Source organism: Hyperolius riggenbachi, chromosome 6, assembly GCF_040937935.1.
Source record: "Hyperolius riggenbachi isolate aHypRig1 chromosome 6, aHypRig1.pri, whole genome shotgun sequence".
In the NCBI taxonomy this organism is placed as follows: domain Eukaryota; kingdom Metazoa; phylum Chordata; class Amphibia; order Anura; family Hyperoliidae; genus Hyperolius; species Hyperolius riggenbachi.
Genome location: NC_090651.1, coordinates 339,513,934 through 339,541,080, shown reverse-complemented (window position 1 = coordinate 339,541,080; position 27,147 = coordinate 339,513,934).

Sequence of the window (27,147 nt, the reverse complement as noted above, 5' to 3'; positions counted from 1 at the left end):
CGTCTATGGATTGGGTTCGGGATGTCCCAACATCAAATCAGAGACTGCATCAGACAACCCTGACAGAAAACAATCTAGTAATGCATACGTCCCCCATCTAGCTGACACACCCCACTTTCTAAGCTCCGCAGCATAAACCTCCACCGGATTACGACTCTGCCTGAGAGTTTTTAGTTTCCTCTCAGCAGTAATCGCAATATCCGGATCGTCATATATAACGGCAATGGCCTTAAAAAACTCCCGAACCGAGGATAATGCCGCATGCTCAGAATGAAGACTATATGCCCATGTCTGCGAGTCTCCTGACAATAGAGTCTTAATAAACGTTATCCTCTGGCTCTCTGAACCAGACAAGTTAGGCCTTAACTCAAAATAGGATAGCACACGATTCCTGAAATTCTGAAAGTCAGATCTATGCCCTGAAAACTTCTCGGGTACAGCCATGCGTAGATCTGTAACTGGAGGAGATCGCACTGTATCGACAGCCGCTTGAAGTACCCTGACTGTCCCAGACAGTTGGGTGATCTGAGTCTGCTGGGTATTAATCACCCCGGTGACTTCAACTTGGCTGCGTAGTGCGTCCATATTGTTTTGGTCTGCTGTTCTGTAACGATTGGTGTCAGCTAACAGATTTTCTGATTATTGGTGATCTGCAGTATCACCAATAATACAGATGCTATACCTGATTATGTGGTGATCTGCAGAATCACCAATAATGCTAGTATAGCCAGATACAAGACTACCAATGTGAGATAGTGTTTGGTGTAACAGTAATTAGGATGAGCGGGTTCACCCGAGGAGCGGGTGACCCAGACAGTACTGCAGCCGGTGCTCACTATTGGGCAGATGAGTCAGACCGTGCTGCAGCCGAGAATGTTGGAAGCACAAATGCAAGTAGAAGATAATACAACCAGAGCTGAACAACTGATCACCTGTGGAGCAGGTGATTCAGGTAGTACTGCAGCCTAGTAGTGTTTGGTGCACAGCACAAGGAGGAGTAATACAATTAGTACTGCACTAACGATCCCCTGTGGAACAGGTGATACGAACTGTATTGCAGCCTAGGCGTACTTGATACAGAAGGTACTGCAGCCTAAGTGTAGGCAATACAGACAGTACTGCAGCCTAGGAGTAGATGATACAGACAGTACTGCAGCCTAGGAGTTGGTAATACAGACAGTACTGTAGTCTAGGTGTGGATGATACAGACAGTACTGCAGCCTAGGAGTAGAGGATACAGACAGTACTGCAGCCTAGGAGTAGATGATACAGACAGTAATTTCCCTCACCAGTGGCTAGGCCCACTGGTGCGGGTAGCGAGGTCAGACAGGCAGAAAAGGCAATGAGCGGACAGGTACAGTACAGAAACGAAAGACTGATTCAGCGTCAATAACAAGCAGGGTCGGCAACGTGAATCAGATGGCTGAGGTACAGAATCGACAAACAGGAGGATAATCAGAGCAAGCAGAAAGTCATAACAAATAAACAATGCAATTAGTACTTTAAGCTATCAACAGAATCTGGCTAAGTGTGGATCCCCGGCTCCAGCCAGTTCTAGCACACTTTGGGATCCGACTAGGGTCTGAGCGCGAACACGATAGCATTTGCAACAGCAGACGAGGAGCTACTGACAGGCCTGTCCTATATATACCCAACCATGCTCCACAGTGCCGCCCCAGTCACTCAGCCAATCCGGACGCTGGCTGGAATCAGCTGACTGCGCGTCAGCTGACTCCCCTCCTAGATGCATAAAGGTGCTGTCGCTCGGCTCGCGCGCACGTAGCCCTTTACCTGTGAGCAATAGAAGGACCAGGCAAAGTCTCAGCATGTAACCGCGTGGCAGAGGCCGCTGGCTGATACGCGGAGATAGCCGCCATGCCGCTTGTCTCTGCGGCGGTATCTCCGCTATCTATTACAGAGATCATTTTTATAATAATGAATGTTTCTCAACAAGTTCTGACTGGTATGTAGGACCTGCTGAGCCTTATAGTTTCCCAGAGGTTGCATCTGTTAATGTTTAAAGTGAACCTTAACAAAAGGGGAAAAAAACGTTTTACTTATTTGGGAGCTTCTACCAGCCTTTGCGGCCGCCCTGTGCCCTCACCGCTTAGGAACGATCCTCCTGTCCCCCGCAGCAGCTAATTTTCATTTTCGGTGACTGGCCAGTTGCTGGGCCACTGCATCTGTGCGCTCCCGGCCATTCGTGTCCTCACTCACGCTCATGTCGCTGACCTGTGCATGCACAGTATTACATTTTTCTTAATGCGCAGGGCTGTGATGTGAGCGAGAACGCACGCAGCCCGCGCTGTGCAGGCACAGTGGCCCGGCAATTGGCCAGTCGCCGAAAAGGAAACGTAGCCACTACAGGGGACAGGAGAGTTGCTCCAGGACACAGGGTGGTTGCAGAGGGCTGGAAGAAGCCCCAGCAAATAAGTTATGGCCTCTTGCACACTACATGTGAATCCTATTTTGTATACGATCCAATTATTGTTTCTGCTTACTAAAAAAGTATCGGAATCAAAAACCGAATCGTACAAAAAAATCAGAATCACATGTAGTGTGCAAGAGGCCCGAGACCCCCCCCCCCCCCTTTTAGTTATAAGTTCACTTTAATGATCCCTGAAAAAGCTGATTTCTATCAGAATGCCAGACAGACCTTCCTCCAAAACCAATTTATTGCCTAAAGGTGACCATTAAAGGTACAGTCCCATGGCCAAGCGACTGTTTCCATTGTGGTAATCGGAAATGATCAGTTGTGCCCATTAACGGCTTAATTCCCGCTAACCAATTAAATCAGATCAATGGAATCGATCCAAAACTGATAGATTCCATTGATCGGATCAAATTGGTTAGCGGAAATTTGGCTGTTAATGGGCATGACCAATGGTTTCCAAATGTTTACTGTGGCATTTGGCAATGGTCAATCAGCTGCAGGATTGTGCCATTAATGGGCATCTTAACCCTTATCTATATGCTAAACCTCATTAGTGAGGACTTGCCTACCTTCTAATGCTAAATCCCTCACCTGTTGCCTAACACTAACCTACACTCCCAATGCTATATCCCTTATCTCCTCACCAATGCAAGATTTCTTTCCTAACCTACCCCCAATGCTAATGCATTTTCCCAACACTCGCTTCTGCCTACCTAATGGGAAGGAAGACGAGGGGTGGCTTCTGGCTACCTTCACAAGGGGTGGGGGGGCGATAAGGGGACTGGGGTCTGCCTACCTATGTTTGCGGAGTACTTCTGCTTCCCCATACTGTGGGCCCTCTTGCTACCTTTACTGAGGGGGTTAATTCGGTCTACCTATATGGGCGGTCATCATTTGGCTACCTATACTGAGTGGGCTACTTCTGGCTACCTATATAGGGGGTCATCTCTACCTACCTTATCTTTCAGGTCCCTTACCATCCTGACACTGCTATGTTGCTGTCACCCCATGTGCTGTCTCAGCTGTGGTCGCCTCCTCAATTGTGTTCCTGTGGCCGCAGTTCAGCTAACTTGCAACTTAGCAGTTGCAGCATGCTCCTGGCAAGGAGGATGAATGTGTCCCAAGCCAAGCATGAGCAGTAGCCATATTTTTTTTTTGGGGGGGGCAGGGGGCCCCAACAATAACTTTGCTATGGGGCCCTGTGATTTCTAGCTATGCCCCTGGCCTAATGTTAATTGACAGCCATTTTTATTTGGGGGGGGGGAGGATTTTAAGTACCTACATCTTCAATTAGTGTTCCCCTTTACAAAATAATGATGCTACATGCCTCATATACCGTAAACAAAGTTTTTAAAGCAATTTGAAGGCCACTTCCGTTTTTTCTATCCAGATATCTGAATTTGCCCGGATATCCCGGATACTCGGGTCTGGTATCCGATTCGGATTGGAAAATTTTGAACTCAGATATCCGACCGGGATCAGATATCTGGGTATCCGGATCCGGGTCAATCCGGATTTTGAAAAGGGGTATCCGAGCAGCACTAGTGAACAGGTGCAGTGACTGGTGGTATATAATAACACTGCATGCGTTCACGTAGGTAGGTAGGTAGGTGCACTTAACAGGTTACAGGTATGCAGTGATTAGTATTACAAATGTGCAGCTGTCATACACACACACACACACACGCAGGTACCGTGAACAGGTGCAGTGACTGGTGGTATATAATAACACTGCGTGCGCTCACGAAGGTAGGTAGGTGCACTCAACAGGTTACAGGTATGCAGTGATTACTATTACAAATGTGCAGCTGTCACACACACAGGTAGTCACTGAATGTGCTTGGCCTGGCAGTGGCACAGTAGGAATTACCACCAAGGGGCCAAGGGCCAGCTGCGACTGACTGACAGGGCTGTATATGCAAGTGGGCCACACACAAAAAAAAATAATAGAGCACAAGATTAGCTCTTGAAAGAGCTGTTGAGGGGAGCTTTTTTAGCAATAAGAATCAGCAAGGAGCAAGCTAACAAGCCTACAAGAGCCTATCTAAGCTTTCCCTATGTCTCTCTCTGCAGCAGCTCTCCCTTCTGTAATTACTGCAGGCACACGAGTGAGTGAAATGCCTGACGCTGCCTGCCTTCTATAAGGGGGAGGGGGGGGCTCCGGGAGGGAGTGTAGCCTGATTGGCTACAATGTGCCTGCTGACTGTGATGTAGAGGGTCAAAGTTGACACTAATGATGTAATATAGGGGGTGGATCGAACTTGCATAAAGTTTGCATTCGATCGCGAATGCGAACCAATGAAGTTTGCGTGTTCGCGTTCGCTGGCGAACCATTCGGGCCATCTCTAGTTATTTACCTGGACCATATTAAGTCTTATATACCCTTTCTATGATATAGCATACTTACTTCTTGCAACAGAAGACAGTAGAAGACATAGCTGGAGAAGATACATGGCAGCAATTATTCATCCACTGCTTGTATTGGTAGGCACTGTGATAGTATCCACTCTGATCTCACTCAGATCTCACTCTGGACAAGAAAAAGGGGCATGAAACAAAACAGCTGATGTCAATTGTAAAATGAAAATGACATAATTACAGACAGTAGTACATTGTACTTATGCAATGTAATACTGTTATGTTGTGCACATTTAGGGATGTTTTTGCATCTACACACTACATTTGTTTACATTTGTCATCTATGTAGTTGTTGTCCTGGTTCTGATGAAGCTGACAGTGAACAATATGAAGACTGCTTTTGTTAGAATTTGCACATATGATGATACATTTATAAGCCCCAGCTTCCCGGGAAAACATTTCTATACGGTCTTGCTTTCTATGATGGAACGCTGTGAATGGTATGACTAGCTATACATAATGCAAATCTGTAAAACTACCAGTGTATTGTGGTCATTATGATTTTCACCATTTATACCACTAATAGCATGAATTACATAGTTACATAGTATAGTTGGGTTGAAAAAAGACATCCATCCATGACAGTGTTTGAAAATGTATTGATCAGAACCATATAAATTCCACTCCCACAGGCCTTTTTAAAAAAAATCAAATGAAGCAATATATTTCCCATTTTATTTAGAATTTTAAAAGGCCAAGAATAAACTATAATATGCTGACTATACCAAAAAAAACCAAGAGGCATTGGATGCATAAAATCCTATTATTATGCATGGATCCGGGAAGTGACAAAACACTGGTGGTCCAAAGCAGGTAACAGCATATGGTTGTAAATAAATTCACATATAGCTGCTCCGCAGCTACAATACTTACCAGCACATTTATTGAGGGATGCTCCTCCCAAATTCAAATTCCCCATAACTGAAGACTCGATCTCTGATTAGCTTTTCTACTTTGATCACTAATGGATGAGCCACCACATTAAAATTCCCTGCTGGAGCCTCTTAATAGTTCCAGGATGTTTTAATGCATCACTCACCCCCACCGCCGTGCACATGCGCCCCCAACCCCATGATTGGGGAAGGGGAACAAATGTTCTGGTAAACAATCATAGTGTGGAAATGAATGGACATCACCCCGATCAGGGGCCATATCCATTGATAACAAAAGGAAGTAGTAAAATCATGTACAAAATAAAAGTGAAAACTTCCTGTTAAATCAGGATAGTAAAATTACACACACACACACACTGTACATTATCATAAAAAACTGCTATCATTAATCCCTTCCAATTCCAAAGCCCCCCACCCCCTCCCCCACTTGTAAAAAAAAATTATAAAAAAAGAATACATAAATATTTAGAGATGGCCCGAACGGTTTGCCAGCAGATAGTTCCTGGTAATATTCAGCTGTTCGTGTCCGTGGCGGGACGCAAACACATTGCGCGTTCGACCCGCCCCCCATACATTGTCATTGGGCTAAACTTTGACTCTCTACATCACAGTCAGTAGACACATGGCAGCCAATCAGGCTGCACTTCCCCACCGCCCCCTATAAAAACACAGCAGCACCGGCCATGTTCTCAGTTTCCAGCTGCTGCTATAGTAAGAGAAAGGGAAAGATTGTTGCAGAGACAGGGACAGTTAGCTAGTAGTTCTGAGCCTGCGCAGTACAGCCCGGAGGACGTCCGATGACGTCAGCGCGCCGGCGTGGAACGCACAATGGAGCGCAGAAGAGGCCCGACCTGGCCGCCGGCCTGGCCAGGTCGGGTCGGCCACCGGAGACCACCGGGAGCCTGCGGAGCGGCGCCGAGGGCACCTCCTGCCTGCCACGGGCTGGAGGAAGCCCCAGGTAAGTGGATTCGGATTTTTATTTTTTACCAACTGTCCCTGAACCTTCCCTTTAAAGTACACAACCCAGTGATACACACACACAGCTGCTGTGTATTTGACACTGATTGTGTGCCTCTTTGTGATTACACACACTGTTTACCACTATTGAATATTGTTAGAAGTACTGCATACCCCCAATATGGAAAATGAAAATCAGAGGCAGAGTAAGAGGGAGGCCACTCCACAGGTCTTTTCGAGGTTATGCTGGTGTGATTTCTTGTAGCCCTCCACCAATGCACAGTGTTCAGAGGACACATACCTTCAACCCCCAAAATTCTGAGGACTTTGTTGACTGGTTATCACAGAACACCTCATCTTTCTCAGCTTCCGCATGGAACTGTGACATATCTTCCTCCTCCTGCTCTGATTCGGGCACCCCACAACTTCTTACCACTCAGCCAACAGCCACCACCGCTACTACTAGCACCACAACCGCTCCATTTCAGAGTTTGCAGGAGTTATTCACACATGTTTGTGGTGAAGTGATTGATATACAACCATTATTGTTACAAGATCAATGTGCTGAGGATGTTAAACCAACACCAACTCGTATGTCTCACTTAGCCGTCACTACACACATAAATGTAAGGCGTGAGGATGATGATGAACTACCTGTTGTTGGTGCAGTTTTGGAAGTGTCTGCTACACGTGAAGCTATGGATGATGATGTTGATGGTGATGATCATGGCATGGATGCCATGTGGGACCCAGAAGACAAGATGAACAGGGGGACAGTTTAGAGGGGGAGACAGAGAGGAGGAGGAGGAGATGAGTTGCTGTAAAAAGCAGGGGGAGCTCATCACAAACAGCTCATGGCAGTTTCGGACGGAATTTATCACAACCTGGGGCAGCCAGCCAGCATGCCCTTCAACGCCTGCTGCTGCCACCACCAGAATGCCGTTATCCCAGAGCTCACCAGTGTGCATTTTTTTGTGTGTGTCATTACCTCAGATTACAGCAATACCATCTGTAATGTCTGCCAATGAAAACTGAGTCGTGGAAAGTGCGACATCCACCTAGGGAAAACTGCCTTATGAAGGCACATGATCTCCCAGCACAAGCACCAACGGGATGAGCACATGAGGAAAAGCAGCATGGAAACACAAAGCCACCCTCCGCCTCTTCTTCCTCCTCTGTTAAGGAAATATTTGAGCAGAAGAAGCCAATGTCTGCCAGTCACCCCCTTGCCCGGCATCTGACAGCTGGCTTGGAAGAACTGTTAGCCCGCCAGCTGTTATCGTACAAGCTGGTGGACGCCGAGGCCTTCCAAAAATTTGTGGCGATTGGGACACCACAGTGGAACATACCAGGCCGCAATTATTTTTTCAAAAAGGTGATACCCAAACTGTACCTTGATGTTGAAAGGCAAGTGGTGTCATCTCTGGCTCAAAGCGTTGGGTCAAGGGTCCATCTGACCACGGATGCCTAGTCTGCAAAGCACAGTCAGGGCAGGTATATTACTTATACGTAGTGTTGGGCGAACATCTAGATGTTCGGGTTTGGGCCGAACAGGCCGAACATGGCCGCGATGTTCGGGTGTTCGACCCGAACTCCGAACATAATGGAAGTCAATGGGGACCCGAACTTTTGTGCTTTGTAAAGCCTCCTTACATGCTACATACCCCAAATTTACAGGGTATGTGCACCTTGGGAGTGGGTACAAGAGGAAAATTTTTTTTAGCAAAAAGAGCTTATAGTTTTTGAGAAAATCGATTTTAAAGTTTCAAAGGGAAAACTGTCTTTTAAATGCGGGAAATGTCTGTTTTCTTTGCACAGGTAACATGCTTTTTGTCTGCATGCAGTCATAAATGTAATACATATAAGAGGTTCCAGGAAAAGGGACCGGTAACGCTAACCCAGCAGCAGCACACGTGATGGAACAGGAGGAGGGTGGCGCAGGAGGAGAAGGCCACGCTTTGAGACACAACAACCCAGGCCTTGCATGAGGACAAGAAGCGTGCGGATAGCATGCTTTGTACCGCCATGCAGTCATAAATGTAATAAAGATAAGTGGTTCAATAAACAGGGACCACGCGGCAACGCTAACCCAGCAGCAGCAGACGTGATGGAACAGGAGGAGGCGCAGGAGGAGAAGGCCACGCTTTGTGAGACACAACAACCCAGGCCTTGCATGAGGTACCGCCATGCAGTCATAAATGTAATAAAGATAAGTGGTTCAATAAACAGGGACCACGCGGCAACGCTAACCCAGCAGCAGCAGACGTGATGGAACAGGAGGAGGCGCAGGAGGAGAAGGCCACGCTTTGTGAGACACAACAACCCAGGCCTTGCATGAGGTACCGCCATGCAGTCATAAATGTAATAAAGATAAGTGGTTCAATAAACAGGGACCACGCGGCAACGCTAACCCAGCAGCAGCAGACGTGATGGAACAGGAGGAGGCGCAGGAGGAGAAGGCCACGCTTTGTGAGACACAACAACCCAGGCCTTGCATGAGGACAAGAAGCGTGCGGATAGCATGCTTTGTACCGCCATGCAGTCATAAATGTAATAAAGATAAGAGGTTCCATAAACAGGGACAGGCAACACTAACCCAGCAGCAGCAGCAGCACACGTGATGGAACAGGAGCAGGCGCAGGAAGAGAAGGCCATGCTTTTTGAGACACAACAACCCAGGCCTTGCATGAGGACAAAAAGCGTGCGGATATAGCAGCAATGCTTTTTGCCGCCATGCAGTCATAAATGTAATACAGATGAGAGGTTCAATAAACAGGGACCGGAAACGCTACACCATCCCAGATGTTCATTGGTCATGTTACTTGGTTGGGGACCTGGAGTGCTGCGTAGTCATTTCCAATCCAGGATTGATTCATTTTAATTTGAGTCAGACGGTCTGCATTTTCTGTGGAGAGGCGGATACGCCGATCTGTGACGATGCCTCCGGCAGCACTGAAACAGCGTTCCGACATAACGCTGGCTGCCGGGCAAGCCAGCACCTCTATTGCGTACATTGCCAGTTCGTGCCAGGTGTCTAGCTTCGATACCCAATAGTTGAAGGGTGCGGATGGGTTGTTCGACACAGCTACGTCATCTGACATGTAGTCCTTGACCATCTTCTCCAGGCGATTGGTGTTGGAGGTGGATCTGCACGCTTGCTGTTCAGTGGGCTGCTGCTGCATGGGTGTCAGAAAATTTTCCCACTCCAAGGACACTGCCGATACCATTCCCTTTTGGGCACTAGCTGCGGCTTGCGTTGTTTGCTGCCCTCCTGGTCGTCCTGGGTTTGCGGAAGTCAGTCTGTCGGCGTACAACTGGCTAGAGGAGGGGGAGGATGTCAATCTCCTCTCTAAAGTCTCCACAAGGGCCTGCTGGTATTCTTCCATTTTGACCTGTCTGACTCTTTCTTCAAGCAGTTTTGGAACATTGTGTTTGTACCGTGGATCCAGAAGGGTATAAACCCAGTAATTGGTGTTGTCCAGAATGCGCACAATGCGTGGGTCGCGTTCAATGCACTCTAGCATGAATTGAGCCATGTGTGCCAGAGTCCTACCAGAATCCTCATCATCCTCTTGTGAGCGTTGTGATAGTTGTTGTGATGCATCATAGTCGTCACCTTCCTCCTGGTCTGCTTCTGCTGACCATTCGCGCTGAATTGTGGAAGTCCAACGTGCACCGCTCTGGCCCTCATCAGTGGTGGCATGAAATTCCTGCTCCAACTCCAGCTGTTCCTCCTCCTCTTCTTCGTCATAGCTGCTGGGGCCAGCGTTCCCTGAGGCGGATGGCCTGATGTTGGTACCATCACGCTGATCGTTTTCTCCTTCAGATTCCCCCAGTTGCATCATGACAGCTGTTTCCTTGATTTTCAACATTGACCTCTTCAGTAAACACAGCAGTGGTATGGTAATGCTGACTGAAGAGTTGTCACTGCTCACAAGCAACGTGGATTGCTCAAAATTTTGGAGGACTTGGCAGAGGTCCAACATGTTGGCCCAATCGGATCCACAGAAGCTTGGCAGCTGTCCGGATGCGCCTCGGTACTGCGCCGTCATGTACTGGATCACTGCACTCTTCTGCTCACAAAAGCGTGCTAGCATGTGCAGCGTAGAATTCCAGCGCGTAGGGACATCACACAGCAAGCGATGGTGGGGGAGATTGAAGCGCTCCTGCATCTTGGCGAGTGCCCCCGAAGCAGTACTGCAATTTCTACAATGTTTGGCCACTCGACGCACCTTCAACAGAAGATCGGCCACGCCTGGGTATGTCCTCAGGAACCGCTGAACTACTAGGTTCATCACGTGCGCCAGGCAAGGGATGTGTGTCAGCTTAGCCAACCTTAAAGCGCAAATGAGATTACTCCCATTATCACACACAACCATGCCCGGTTTCAGGTCCAGCGGTGCCAGCCACAAATCCGTCTGTTCCTTTATTCCCTTCCAAATTTCCTCCCCTGTGTGCTGCTTATCCCCAAGGCAGATCAGCTTCAGCAACGCTTGCTGACGCATGCCAACAGCTGTGCTGCACTGCTTCCACGATCCTACTGCTGCTGGGTTAGCGTTTCCGGATGAGGTACAGCTTTGAGATGCGTTGGAGGAGAAGGAGTCAGAGAGGTAGGTGCTGCTGTTGTTATCCAGTGGGAGGGACGGCGGTGCAGCTGTTTGCGGCGTGGGCAACACCCGCGCCGTAGCAGGTGAGGAATCGCTGCCAGGCTCCACAAGGTTCACCCAGTGCGCGGTAAGGGAGATGTATCGACCCTGTCCGAACGCACTCGTCCAAGTGTCAGTGGTGAGGTGAACCTTGCAGGCAACGGCATTCTTCAAGCTTCGGGTTATTTTGCTGACCACGTGCTCATGCAACTCAGGCACTGCAGAGCGCGCAAAGTGGTAGCGGCTGGGAACCACGTAACGTGGGATGGCCACTGACATCATGCCCTTGAAGCTGTTTGTCTCCACCACTCGATATGGCAGCATTTCGCAGGCCAGAAGCTTGGCTATGCTGGCTGTTACTGCTACGGCCCGGGGGTCATTTGCTGGCAATTTCCTCTTGCGCTCAAACATCTCCGACACAGACAACTGAACCGTAGCGCTGCACACGGAAGGGCTGTTGGTTGTTGTGTTTGATGAACACTGGGAGACCTCAAGAGCACTACTCCGGAAAGTGACAGTGTCAGCGTCGTCTGATGTTTGTGAATGTTGTGAACCACGCAATGGCTGGGCTACTGCTGCTGCTGAGGTGGGTCTGGTGGTGAGTCTGGTGAACCCAAGGGAGGCAGTGTTGCTGGTACCCTGTCCTGCCGCGTTTGCCCACAGAGTGGGATGTTTGGATAGCATGTGGCGGCTCATGCTGGTGGTGGAGAGGTTGTTAATACTTTTCCTCCTGCTCAGGCGGGTCTTGCACACCTTGCAAATCGCCATGGTAACATCCTCAGTGCAGTCTTCAAAGAAAGCCCAGACTTTGGAGCACCTGCCTCCTTGCTGGCAATTTCTGTTTGCTCCTCTTTTGCCTCTCACTTGAACTTCCACGCTTGTGGTGCCTGAAATTGCGCGCCGCCTACCTTGTGGCACAAGGCGAACTCGTGCAGCAGTGGGTTCTTCAACAGACTCATCTGTGCTGCTGCTACGACGGCGATGTTCTCGTTCACAAACAAAATCTGGGTCTATGTCCACATTGTCCATACCCTCCTCTTCCATCTCCTCAAACTCGTCATATGTCATTGTGGGGGGCCGCCGCCGTGGAGTAGAGCTCCCCAGAACAACCTCTGCGCAGCTCACTCCAACGTCGTCTTCCAGATCTTGTCGGCCGACCTCCTGCAATTGCAACCCCTCCTGCCCAACTTGCTCTGGGATTTGGGTTTCCGAGTCCTCCTCGGACTCGCCTTGTATTTCAGTGCGCGGTGCATTTCCCACAGTTAATGGTTGTGAATCCGGGCACAACATTTCTGGCTGTTCCTCCATTGACCTTTGAAAGGTGGAAGTTTGTTGGGCTGGGAATAGCTCCTGCGAATACCCCATTGTGTCCTGAGGTAATTCATCGGACTGGTTATCTGGCAGTTGTGTGCGTGGTGTCGCTGCCGGTTGTGTCAGCTTTGTGCCCACTGGCTCCTTGTAACTGGCTGAGGACTCGGACCTCGTGCGTGATGTGCTGGTGCTGCTTAACCCACTGCTGGACGCTTGAGAGGTCATCCAAGTAATTATCTGGTCCTGTTCTTTTGGATCTGTGAGGGTTGTTGTCCTGGACAACATGGGCGGTATTGAGTGGGTTTTCTTGGGTGCTCCCCTGTGGCCTGTACGTGAACCGTCAGGGGAAACACCTCTTCCCTTGCCCCTTCCTCTTTCACCGGATTTCTTCCTCATTTCACTTATCCTTACAGTACACGCTGACTGGCAGCAGTACAGTGGCAGTACAGAAATGCTATACACTACCACTATTCCCAGCAGCGACACAGAGCACAATGCTATACAGTGGCGGGTGAGCGGTGTACCACTATTCCCAGCAGCGACACAGAGCACAATGCTATACAGTGGCAGGTGAGCGGTGTCCTACTGTTCCCAGGCCCAGCAGACACAGAGTGGAAGTAAACACAATGCTATATAGTCTGGCTGAGCGGTGTACACAGAGTGGCAGTACACACAATGCTATATAGTCTGGCTGAGCGGTGTACACAGAGTGGCAGTACACACAATGCTATATAGTCTGGCTGACCCGTGTACACAGAGTGTCAGTAAACAATGGTATATAGTCTGGCTGAGCGGTGTACACAGAGTGTCAGTAAACAATGGTTTATAGTCTGGCTGAGCGGTGTACACAGAGTGGCAGTAAACACAATGCTATATATAGCGTGGCTGAGCGAGGTGCACAGTGGCAGTACACACAATGCTATATAGTCAGGCTAAGCCGTGTACACAGAGTGTCAGAAAACACAATGCTATATATAGCGTGGCTGAGCGAGGTGCACAGTGGCAGTACACACAATGCTATATAGTCAGGCTGAGCCGTGTACACAGAGTGTCAGTAAACAATGGTATATAGTCTGGCTGAGCGGTGTACACAGAGTGTCAGTAAACATTGGTATATAGTCTGGCTGAGCGGTGTACACAGAGTGGCAGTAAACACAATGCTATATATAGCGTGGCTGAGCGAGGTGCACAGTGGCAGTACACACAATGCTATATAGTCAGGCTAAGCCGTGTACACAGAGTGGCAGTAAACACAATGCTATATATAGCGTGGCTGAGCGAGGTGCACAGTGGCAGTACACACAATGCTATATAGTCAGGCTGAGCCGTGTACACAGAGTGTCAGTAAACAATGGTATATAGTCTGGCTGAGCGGTGTACACAGAGTGTCAGTAAACAATGGTATATAGTCTGGCTGAGCGGTGTACACAGAGTGGCAGTAAACACAATGCTATATATAGCGTGGCTGAGCGAGGTGCACAGTGGCAGTACACACAATGCTATATAGTCAGGCTAAGCCGTGTACACAGAGTGTCAGAAAACACAATGCTATATATAGCGTGGCTGAGCGAGGTGCACAGTGGCAGTACACACAATGCTATATAGTCAGGCTAAGCCGTGTACACAGAGTGTCAGAAAACACAATGCTATATATAGCGTGGCTGAGCGAGGTGCACAGTGGCAGTACACACAATGCTATATAGCCAGGCTAAGCCGTGTACACAGAGTGTCAGAAAACACAATGCTATATATAGCGTGGCTGAGCGAGGTACACAGTGGCAGTACACACAATGCTATATAGTCAGGCTAAGCCGTGTACACAGAGTGGCAGTAAACACAATGCTATATATAGCGTGGCTGAGCGAGGTGCACAGTGGCAGTACACACAATGCTATATAGTCAGGCTGAGCCGTGTACACAGAGTGTCAGTAAACAATGGTATATAGTCTGGCTGAGCGGTGTACACAGAGTGTCAGTAAACATTGGTATATAGTCTGGCTGAGCGGTGTACACAGAGTGGCAGTAAACACAATGCTATATATAGCGTGGCTGAGCGAGGTGCACAGTGGCAGTACACACAATGCTATATAGTCAGGCTAAGCCGTGTACACAGAGTGGCAGTAAACACAATGCTATATATAGCGTGGCTGAGCGAGGTGCACAGTGGCAGTACACACAATGCTATATAGTCAGGCTGAGCCGTGTACACAGAGTGTCAGTAAACAATCGTATATAGTCTGGCTGAGCGGTGTACACAGAGTGTCAGTAAACAATGGTATATAGTCTGGCTGAGCGGTGTACACAGAGTGGCAGTAAACACAATGCTATATATAGCGTGGCTGAGCGAGGTGCACAGTGGCAGTACACACAATGCTATATAGTCAGGCTAAGCCGTGTACACAGAGTGTCAGAAAACACAATGCTATATATAGCGTGGCTGAGCGAGGTGCACAGTGGCAGTACACACAATGCTATATAGCCAGGCTAAGCCGTGTACACAGAGTGTCAGAAAACACAATGCTATATATAGCGTGGCTGAGCGAGGTACACAGTGGCAGTACACACAATGCTATATAGTCAGGCTAAGCCGTGTACACAGAGTGGCAGTAAACACAATGCTATATATAGCGTGGCTGAGCGAGGTGCACAGTGGCAGTACACACAATGCTATATAGTCAGGCTGAGCCATGTACACAGAGTGTCAGTAAACAATGGTATATAGTCTGGCTGAGCGGTGTACACAGAGTGTCAGTAAACAATGGTATATAGTCTGGCTGAGCGGTGTACACAGAGTGGCAGTAAACACAATGCTATATATAGCGTGGCTGAGCGAGGTGCACAGTGGCAGTACACACAATGCTATATAGTCAGGCTAAGCCGTGTACACAGAGTGTCAGAAAACACAATGCTATATATAGCGTGGCTGAGCGAGGTGCACAGTGGCAGTACACACAATGCTATATAGTCAGGCTGAGCCGTGTACACAGAGTGTCAGTAAACAATGGTATATAGTCTGGCTGAGCGGTGTACACAGAGTGTCAGTAAACAATGGTATATAGTCTGGCTGAGCGGTGTACACAGAGTGGCAGTAAACACAATGCTATATATAGCGTGGCTGAGTGAGGTGCACAGTGGCAGTACACACAATGCTATATAGTCAGGCTAAGCCGTGTACACAGAGTGGCAGTAAACACAATGCTATATATAGCGTGGCTGAGCGAGGTGCACAGTGGCAGTACACACAATGCTATATAGTCAGGCTGAGCCATGTACACAGAGTGTCAGTAAACAATGGTATATAGTCTGGCTGAGCGGTGTACACAGAGTGTCAGTAAACAATGGTATATAGTCTGGCTGAGCGGTGTACACAGAGTGGCAGTAAACACAATGCTATATATAGCGTGGCTGAGCGAGGTGCACAGTGGCAGTACACACAATGCTATATAGTCAGGCTAAGCCGTGTACACAGAGTGTCAGAAAACACAATGCTATATATAGCGTGGCTGAGCGAGGTGCACAGTGGCAGTACCCACAATGCTATATAGTCAGGCTAAGCCGTGTACACAGAGTGTCAGAAAACACAATGCTATATATAGCGTGGCTGAGCGAGGTGCACAGTGGCAGTACACACAATGCTATATAGTCAGGCTAAGCCGTGTACACAGAGTGTCAGAAAACACAATGCTATATATAGCGTGGCTGAGCGAGGTGCACAGTGGCAGTACACACAATGCTATATAGTCAGGCTAAGCCGTGTACACAGAGTGTCAGAAAACACAATGCTATATATAGCGTGGCTGAGCGAGGTGCACAGTGGCAGTACACACAATGCTATATAGCCAGGCTAAGCCGTGTACACAGAGTGTCAGAAAACACAATGCTATATATAGCGTGGCTGAGCGAGGTACACAGTGGCAGTAAACAATGCTATATATATAGTGTGGCTGAGCGAGCGGTGTACTACTGTTCCCAGCAGCGACACACAATGACTGGGGGGGACCCTGGCTAGCGTGGCTGGAGAGCGAACTACCCTGCCTGCCTACCCAAAGCTAAACCCACAGAGAAATGGCGGAGATATGACGTGGTTCGGGTATTTATTTACCCGAACCACGTGACCGTTCGGCCAATCAGAGCGCGTTCGGGCCCGAACCACGTGACCCGTTCGGCCAATCACAGCGCTAGCCGAACGTTCGGGGAACGTTCGGCTATGCGCACTTAGTTCGGCCATGTGGCCGAACGGTTTGGCCGAGCACCGTCAGGTGTTCGGCCGAACTCGAACATCACCCGAACAGGGTGATGTTCTGCAGAACCCGAACAGTGGCGAACACTGTTCGCCCAACACTACTTATACGGCACATTGGGTAAACCTGCTGATGGCTGGCAAGCATGGAGTACGTGGCTGTGAAGCGGACTTGGTGACACCGCCATGGCTTGCAGGCAGGCCTGCTGTCACCTCCTCTTCTTCTCCTCCTACATCTTCTTCACTGTTGTCCTCCTCCTCGGCTGAATCCTACTGTGCTGCTGCACCCTCCTCTCCAACTACACACCCCCAGCTCCCCAGGGCCTAAGTTGCATGCCAGGTATGACGGTGTCACGCCATCTTTAACATGTCTTGCCACAAAGCCGAGAGTCACACCGGACCAGCACTCCTGGCCACTTTGAACAAACAGGTGTTATAGTTGCTGACCCTGCACCAACTGGAGATCAGCAAAGTGGTGTGTGACAACGGAAGCAATCTCTTGTCAGCTTTCATTTTGGGCAGGTTGATACATGTGCCCTGCATGGCACATGTGCTGAATCTTATAATCCAATTAATTGTGTGTAAGTTCCCAGGCTTACAGGAGGTCCTGAAGCAGTTCAGGAAGGTGTTTGGGCATTTCAGGCATTCCTACACGGCCATTGCGCGCTTCTCCGATATTCAGTGAAAAAAGAACTTGCAAGTGAGGTGCTTGATTTGCGATAGCCCGACTCACTTGAATTCAACACTCCTCATGTTTGACCACCTGCTACAACAGGAGAAGGCCGTCAATGAGTATCTGTACAGCTATGGTGCTAGGGCAGGCTCTGGGGAGCTGGCCATTTTCTTGTCAAGATACTGAACACTCATGCGTAATGCCTGCAGGCTCATTCGTCTGTTTGAGAAGGTGACAAACCTGGTGAGTCGCAGTGAAGGCGACATCAGCAACCTGATCCCACATGCTTTATTCCTGGAGTGTGCCATGTGTAGAGTGGTGGATCAAGCTGTAGAAGAGCGTGAACAGGAAGAGGAAGAGTTGTGGGAACCAGAACCAGATTTGTCGTCAACAGCTGTGGCAGCACAGAAGAGGTAGGAGGAGGAGGAAGAGGAGGAGGAAAGGGAAGAGGAGTCAGATGAGGGAGGTGGCTTTGAGGAGGAGGTGGAATAACAACCACTGCAGGCGTCGCAGGGGGCTTGTGCAGCTCACCTTTCGGATACCCGTGGTATTGTTTCGTGGCTGGGGGAGGAGGAGAACTTACCTGACATCAGTGAGGAAGAGGAGATGTCCAGTAGGTCGGCATCCAACCTTGTGCAGATGGGGTATTTCATGCTGTCCAACCTGTTGAGGGACCACTGTATAAAAAGACTCAAGGACCAGGACCTGTACTGGGTGACAACACTACTAGACCCTCGGTATAAGCACAAAGTGGCGGAAATGTTACCAAATTACCAGAAGGCAGAAAGGATGCAGCACTTACACAACGAGCTGGCAAGTGTATACTGCGTTTAAGGGTGATGTCACAGCACAACGGGAAAGAGGTGTCAGTAATTCTCCTCCTCCCCCCATGTCCACACAGACAGCTACTAAAAATAATATTTTTTCTGGTGTGTTTACATGCCTAATTTTTCTGGCTGCACTGTGGCTGCAACAACAACAAAACAGAAGGCATGTACATGTGTCAATTCCCCTTTGTGATTGTTACCTTGTCGCGATGAAGGGGCTTGCGTATCACAATGAAGCAATGACCTATATGAGTGTGTTTCGGGGCCCACCCAAGATAATAAGGTCATAGCTTTTTTGTGGACAGACCAAATTCGAACAGCTGAACAGTCACTGTTGTTCTGTCATTGAACTACCTCAGCCCAACCATATGGGCTGGAAAACCACCATCGCCTGCACTCTTGCCACCGTGTGCACCAGCACGGCCTTCACTACACAAACAGCTGTTTGCGGTGCATTAAACAGTGAGTTTGGTCTGTCAGTGTGAAGCACTACCTGATCGATGTATACACACGCAATATGTTTTAAAGTACTTTATGCCTTCAGTTTAGGAATGTAATGTGATTTCTGCCCTTTACGGATTATAACCCTACTCTGCGTCAAAGACGTATTTTTCCAAGGGACTTTTGGCATGTATCCCACTCCGACATGCCCCCTCCAGGTGTTAGACCCCTTGAAACAACTTTACCATCACTTTTGTGGCCAAAAAAAGTCCCTGTATGTTTTAAAATTCACCTGCCCTTTTGTAATGATTGTGGAACTTTCTCCGTGATCAGCGCACAACGCGTGCGCTGATACGGCGGAAATCCTCCACAAGCGTATATTTGCAGGCACCCAGCAAAAGGTGCTACGCACCCGTAGAGGGAAATTCCTGTCGGCAGATGGCGCTGAGGCGTGCAGAGGAACCAATCCTCTGTACCTCCACAAATGCCAGACAGGAATTGTACGAAGCGCAGAATGCAATCGCAAGGGAAGCGACTGCGAATGAGAACGAGCAAAGGGACAGGTTGTATGTGTGTGCGCCAACCTAGTCGCCACCCTGCGACAGTGCACACACAACAACAGATATGAAATAGGAACGCGATCACGAGAGGTGCGATCGCCAGACGTGACACAAGGCAGATAAGAACAGAATACGAGGTTAGCAAAGGCACAGCAAATAATACAATGAGAATAACAAGGAAAATAACAAACGCTAACTGAACGCAAACACCGCACTCATTCGCAACAGTGCACGCATTCGTGCGCGGTCTCCACGTGATAAGCACAATAGAGACAAGCACGCCTAACTAACCAAGACAAGACAAACATGTAACAGAGGACGCGAGCGCTTGCTTAACGGTTACCTCACCGAGCCTCCAGCAAGCGTTCGTAGCAGAAAAGACAGACTCACGAAAACAGGGACAAGCGAGAGATAGGATCCACAGCACTAGCGAAAGTGGCTAGCGCGATCCAGGTATAGAGTAGCAGAACAGAAGGATCCACAGCTCTAGCGGAAAGTGGCTAGCGTGATCCAAGGAGACAGAACAGAAGGATCCACAGCGCTAGCGCAGGATGCTAGTGCGATCCAGGTACAGAGTAGCAGAACAGAAGGATTCACAGCACTAGCGGAAAGTGGCTAGCGCAATCCAAGGAAACAGAACAGAAGGATCCACAGCGCTAGCGCAGGATGCTCGTGCGATCCAGGTACAGAGTAGCAGAACAGAAGGATCCACAGCACTAGCGGAAAGTGGCTAGCACGATCCAAGAAGACAGAACAGAAGAGATAGCTGGTAGCAACCGCTGCACCAGCTATACTCCAAGAACAGAGATCAGAACCATTTCCTGTCGACCACCGTTGGGACAGGACAATAGCAACAGAACAAACAAACAGATAAGCAATCCTAACTGCACTAAGGAAACCTGCCTAGTGCAGTTTTCCAGGAATTACTCTAAGCTGATCTTCAAACAGAGAGTAAGGCTGACACCCCTCCTGGGGTGTTACATAGGACTAAATCTTTATGACCAGCCAAGCATTGTGGGAAACACATAGTACTTATAGTACACGCCTCCAATGAATGTGGCCAGGCAATTTTCATGACAACGTATGCAAATTCCTCAGCAAGCACAAGCTGCAAAACTGACAGAAGGTCTCTCTTCCAGAGACCTGCAGAATGCAGACCTGAACAGTGGTCAAAAGGCTGCCTGTCTGCGCAGGCAGCTAAGCAGATTCTCAAGGTACCCCCCCCTTCTAGGGTCGAATTCCAGACGACCCTCAAAACTGATATCTCCAACCCACTTTAACAGGAGACTCATGAAGGTCGGGACAGCCCGACAAGGTCCAATTCCAGAGTCAGTCCACCCGAAACCGACCTCATCGGGAACAGAAGCCACCGAAACATGCCCATCAGCACTACAAGTCTCAGCGTAACACCCATCAGGACTGTGGATACCAGAGAAGAAGCCATCGACACCCTCCAGACAATACCCACCACTTTCCAAGGAGCGTCCGAAAATACCAAATCTGCCACAAAACCTGTTCGAAGTGTCTCTTTCAAAACAAAAGCCGCTGTTGATCGTATTCAGGGTACCAAGCAAAACTTCTCTCGGAATCTCCCAGAACGCCTTGAAGCTCCGCAGAGATTCCAAGAAGCCAGAACGCTCACCAGGCTCACATGGAGAGCTACCAAGCACCCCCATGGAACCTATGATAGTTCCAGATTCAGAATTAGCAGGACACCCATCAAGATCAGGACTTTCAGGGACCACTTCTGGGCATGCTAGCAGGCAGGCTAAATCAGAACATGTCTCCACCGAGGAAGCATCTGAGTACGCTGGTAACCGAGGCACACTTGGGCTTTCTGGGTCACAGAGCACACTGGGGTACACCAGCACAGGAGAAACCTCAGGATATGTCGGGGAACTGCCAACCTCAGAGTCCGGCACGACAAGACCAAAACCAGGACCGGGCAGAAAATCATCACGAGTAGAGGTCACAGGTACTGATATTTCAAAAGAAGACTCGGTCTCAGGCTTAGAAATCTCAATGACTGTAATGGTATCTGAAAGAAACTCATCCTTGACTACACATGACTGAAGCTCCACCAGAGCTGAAAAGGTAGCCAGCAAGGCAGCAATGCCTACGGAAGAGGGCAACACCTCAGAAGGACTTGGGGGGCAGGAGACATCTCCTACAAGTTCTGCATCCTTTGGGAGGAACTCGGAGACCTCCAGAACATCAAACAAGACCTCAGGAACATCATTTTCCAAATTTTCTAAGAAGGATTCTGAACTATCCATGTTACAGGGCAAAACTGGAACTTTATTTTGTGAACAGGGCAGATGTCCCAGGAATGGTTCCACCAAAACCTGAGACTGAACTTCATAATAATTAGCGGGATGTACAGGAATATTTACTGGAACACACACTGACTTCCCAACTTCATTCTCACTGTACCCAGAATTCTGTGTGGCAGTCAAACTAGCTTGTAACTCCAAAACTGCAGAAAAACAGTTGAGTATAGTGGCAATACCTAGACGAGCCTCTAGGGACACTGCAGGGGATTCTAAGCAAGGCCACATAGTACAGGGTGCAGAATCAGCACTTCCCTCAGAGCAAGAAAGGGGCTCACAAACGTCAGTGTGAGCCCCTTTCTTGGTAGCTCTCCATGTGAGCCTGGTGAGCGTTCTGGCTTCTTGGAATCTCTGCGGAGCTTCAAGGCGTGGTACAGGGCAGGTTCAGAGAAAGCGTCTCTGAACAAGGCAAAGAAGGTTCAGCATCAGATTCGCAAAACCGAAGCGCTGTCTCACTCTTAGATTCGGCTAACAATGTCAAATCCGAGGAGTCAGAACGCAAAACCTGCAAATCAAAAATCACTTTAGGTTGTGAAACTGACGCTTCCATAGCGCAAACCTCCGCGATCTGCGGAGCAGACTGTAAGGTGTTCAGGACTGAAACACTGGAGCAACTGTCACCGGGCAACGGTCCCTTACAGGTATGAACAGCTTGAGACAGAGACTCATTAGCAGAAGAAATAGCGATGTCAACAGGATAAACTTTATTAGGCATATGAATTTTACTTTTGACGCTGCATAGTCGAGAAATTTTCCCCATAGCAGGGTCACAGACGGAAGATCTCAAAAATCTGTTTCTAAATGACAAAGGATCCCACACATCCTTGAGGAAACCGGCAGACTTATGCCGATCACAATCTGCAGGAACATCCGAGAAACAGGCATCAGATCGCACAGATTCAAACTGCACACTGTCAGGAGCGAATCCTTCAGGATTCGCACAGGAATCAACCACAGCTGCACACTCATTCATTTCAGATTGCACAAAGTCAAGACTCACATGCTTTACCCCAGAAAGGCAGGAACAATCATCCGAGAACTATGTCTTTTTATTGGAATCAATTAGTTGGTGTGGGTGCAACTCATCCAAAATCGTCTGCCATACATAGATCACCAGATCCACATCATCCTTGTCACATTCATCGGAATCAATCAGAAGGTACATAGAATCGAGACAAGCATTCAAGACATCTTCGCTTTTTGCGATGTAAAAATCGCAAAAGGCTTTCCAATCAAAATCAAATTCTTCCAGCAAGGCCCCAACATCCCAGGAAGCAAATGGGGGTTCAAACAGGCCAGTATCCAGATAATCTCCATATGGGTGGAGTTCAGGAACAAGAACAGATTTTTTAACTGCTTTAATATAGTGTGCGATCCTACCTATAGCAGGTTCCACATAAGCTTTGGATTGGGGCAAAAAAGACGGAGACGGAACAACATCATTACAAACATCAATAGGGAGTGTTTTATTCCGATGCTTGCGTTTTTTAGTTTTTCTCTTTTTAGCCACTTTGCATGTCTGCTGTTTAAAACCTGAAGTGGCAACAGACACATTGAACTGATTGTCATACTGAAAAGTTTTGCATGGAAGGGAAAGATCAGCTGACTTATCAGCAGCTACACAATCAATCAGAGCAGGTTGTAAGCCAGGCAGTTTAAACCAGTGAGAGAATATCACTGCAAGCAACTGATACAGATTACCATTCCAAGAATTATTTTTTAGCACATCATATGCCCAGGTGAACAAATCGTCTTTTAACCACCCTGGCATTCTGATTAAATCGCCAGGGTGGCTGCGGGAGGGTTTTTTTTAAATAAAAAAAAAACTATTTCATGCAGCCAACTGAAAGTTGGCTGCATGAAAGCCCACTAGAGGGCGCTCCGGAGGCGTTCTTCCGATCGCCTCCGGCGGCCAGAAGTAACACGGAAGGCCGCAATAAGCGGCCTTCCGTGTTTCGCTTACCTCATCGCCATGGCGACGAGCGGAGTGACGTCATGGACGTCAGCCGACGTCCTGACGTCAGCCGCCTCCGATCCAGCCCTTAGCGCTGGCCGGAACTGTTTGTTCCGGCTACGCTGGGCTCGGGCGGCTGGGGGGACCCTCTTTCGCCGCTGCACGCGGCGGATCGCCGCGCTGCAGCGGCGATCAGGCAGCACACGCGGCTGGCAAAGTGCCGGCTGCGTGTGCTGCTTTTTATTTCATTAAAATCGGCCCAGCAGGGCTTGAGCGGCAGCCTCTGGCGGTGTTGGACGAGCTGAGCTCGTCCAGACCGCTCAGCTGGTTAAGAGCACATAGGCAAACTGAAGAGCCGACGTAGACGGATCAGTAATCTGAAAGGTGGGATTCAGGCAAAACCTCACACATTCAGAGAGAAATTCCGCCTTGGTCTCTGAGCTAGGCCTTTTAAAGCTCTTAAAGACACAGGACCCAAACTCGACAAAATCGTACAAATCGGAATTTCCGTCTACACTGGGGTTTTGGGTTGGGCTGGTCATACTGTAACGATTGTGGAACTTTCTCCGTGATCAGCGCACAACGCGTGCGCTGATACGGCGGAAATCCTCCACAAGCGTATATTTGCAGGCACCCAGCAAAAGGTGCTACGCACCCGTAGAGGGAAATTCCTGTCGGCAAATGGCGCTGAGGCGTGCAGAGGAACCACTCCTCTGTACCTCCACAAATGCCAGACAGGAATTGTACGAAGCGCAGAACGCAATCACAAGGGAAGCGACTGCGAATGAGAACGAGCAAAGGGACAGGTTGTATGTGTGTAACCTAGTCGCCACCCTGCGACAGTGCACACACAACAGCAGATATGAAATAGGAACGCAATCGCGAGAGGTGCGATCGCCAGACGTGACACTAGGCAGATCAGAACAGAATACGAGGTTAGCAAAGGCACAGCAAATAATACAATGAGAATAACAAGGAAAATAACAAACGCTAACTGAACGCGAACACCGCACTCATTCGCAACAGTGCACGCATTCGTGCGCGGTCTCCACGTGATAAGCACAATAGAGACAAGCACCCCTAACTAACCAAGACAAGACAAACATGTAACAGAGGACGCGAGCGCTTGCTTAACGGTTACCTCACCGAGCCTCCAGCAAGCGTTCGTAGCAGACAAGACAGACACACGAAAACAGGGACAAGCGAGAGATAGAATCCACAGCACTAGCAAAAGTGGCTAGCGCGATCCAAGGAAACAGAACAGAAGGATCCACAGCGCTAGCGCAGGATGCTAGTGCGATCCAGGTACAGAGTAGCAGAACAGAAGGATCCACAGCACTAGCGGAAAGTGGCTAGCGCGATCCAAGGAGACAGAACAGAAGAGATAGCTGGTAGCAACCGCTGCACCAGCTATACTCCAAAAACAGAGATCAGAACCATTTCCTGTCGACCACCGTTGGGACAGGACAATAGCAACAGAACAAACAAACAGATAAGCAATCCTAACTGCACTAAGGAAACCTGCCTAGTGCAGTCTTCCAGGAATTACTCTAAGCTGATCTTCAAACAGAGAGTAAGGCTGACACCCCTCCAGGGGTGTTACATAGGACTAAATCCTTATGACTAGTGTTGGGCCGAACCTCCGATTTTAGGTTCGCGGCGGAAGGTTCGGTTCGCGTTAAAGTTCGCGAACCGCAATAGACTTCAATGGGGATGCGAACTTTGAAAAAAAAAAATAATTATGCTGGCCACAAAAGTGATGGAAAAGATGTTTCAAGGGGTCTAACACCTGGAGGGGGGCATGGCGGAGTGGGATACATGCCAAAAGTCCCCGGGAAAAATCTGGATTTGACGCAAAGCAGCGTTTTAAGGGCAGAAATCACATTGAATGCTAAATGACAGGCCTAAAGTGCTTTCAAACATCTTGCATGTGTATACATCAATCAGGTAGTGTAATTAAGGTACTGCTTCACACTGACACACCAAACTCACCGTGTAACGCACCGCAAACAGCTGTTTGTGTAGTGACGGCCGTGCTGGACTGGTGCGCACCATGGCGAGAGTGCAGGTTTTGGTGGCTTTACAGCCCATATGGTCGCCTGGCTGATGTAGCTGAATGACAGAACAGTGACTGTCCAGCTGATCAAATTTGGTCTGACCACAATGAGGCAACGACCTTATTATCGTGGGTGTGCCCCCCGAGACACTCATCTAGGTGCCGGTCATTGCTTCATTGTGATACGCAAGCCCCTTCACCACGGCAAGGTAATGATCACGAAGGGGAATGGGCGCATGTACATGCCTTTTCTTTTGTTGTTGCAGCTGCCCGCAGTGCAGCCAGAAAAATTAGGCAGTCATGTACACGCACCAGAAAAATTATTACAGCGGCCGCTGCTAGCAGCGGCCTCAAAAATTCAGCAATCTGCCTGGAGTCCCGGACCCTGTTGGTGGTGGCGGAGAAGGTAGTCAAGCGGCCTGCAGGCAGGCATGCTGTGTGGAGGGACTGGGAGCGACTTAGTCTTCTTGGGGCAGGCCAGGCAGCCAGTCACACGGCGTGCAGGCAGAGATGCTGTGTGTGCGGGGACTGACTTAGTCTTGGGGCGGGCAGCAGCCCCCTGGGATCCATGCCTCATTCATTTTGATAAAGGTGAGGTACTTAACACTTTTGTGACTTAGGCGACTTCTCTTCTCTGTGACAATGCCTCCAGCTGCGCTGAAGGTCCTTTCTGACAGGACGCTTGCGGCAGGGCAGGAGAGAAGTTGGATGGCAAATTGGGAAAGCTCTGGCCACAGGTCAAGCCTGCGCACCCAGTAGTTCAAGGGTTCCTCATCGCTGTTCACAGCAGTGTCTACATCCACACTTAAGGCCAGGTAGTCGGCTACCTGCCATTCCAGGCGTTGGTGTAGGGTGGATCCAGAAGGGCTACGGCGAGGCGTTGGACTAAAGAACGTCCGCATGTCCGACATCACCATGAGATCGCTGGAGCGTCCTGTCTTTGACTGCGTGGACACGGGAGGAGGATTAGTGGCAGTGGTACCTTGCTGGCGTTGTGCCGTCACATCACCCTTAAAGGCATTGTAAAGCATAGTTGACAGCTGGTTCTGCATGTGCTGCATCCTTTCCACCTTCCGGTGAGTTGGTAACAGGTCCGCCACTTTGTGCCTGTACCGAGGGTCTAGTAGTGTGGCCACCCAGTACAGGTCATTCCCCTTGAGGTTTTTTATACGGGGGTCCCTCAACAGGCAGGACAGCATAAAAGACGACATCTGCACAAAGTCGGATCCAGTACCCTCCATCTCCTCTTGCTCTTCCTCAGTGACGTCACGTAAGTCAACCTCCTCCCCCCAGCCGCGAACAATACCACAGGAAGGTTGAGAAGCACAAGCCCCTTGCGATGCCTGCTGCGGTTGTTCTCCTGCCGCTGTCCCCTCCTCCTCCTCCTCCTCCCCCAAAGAAACACCT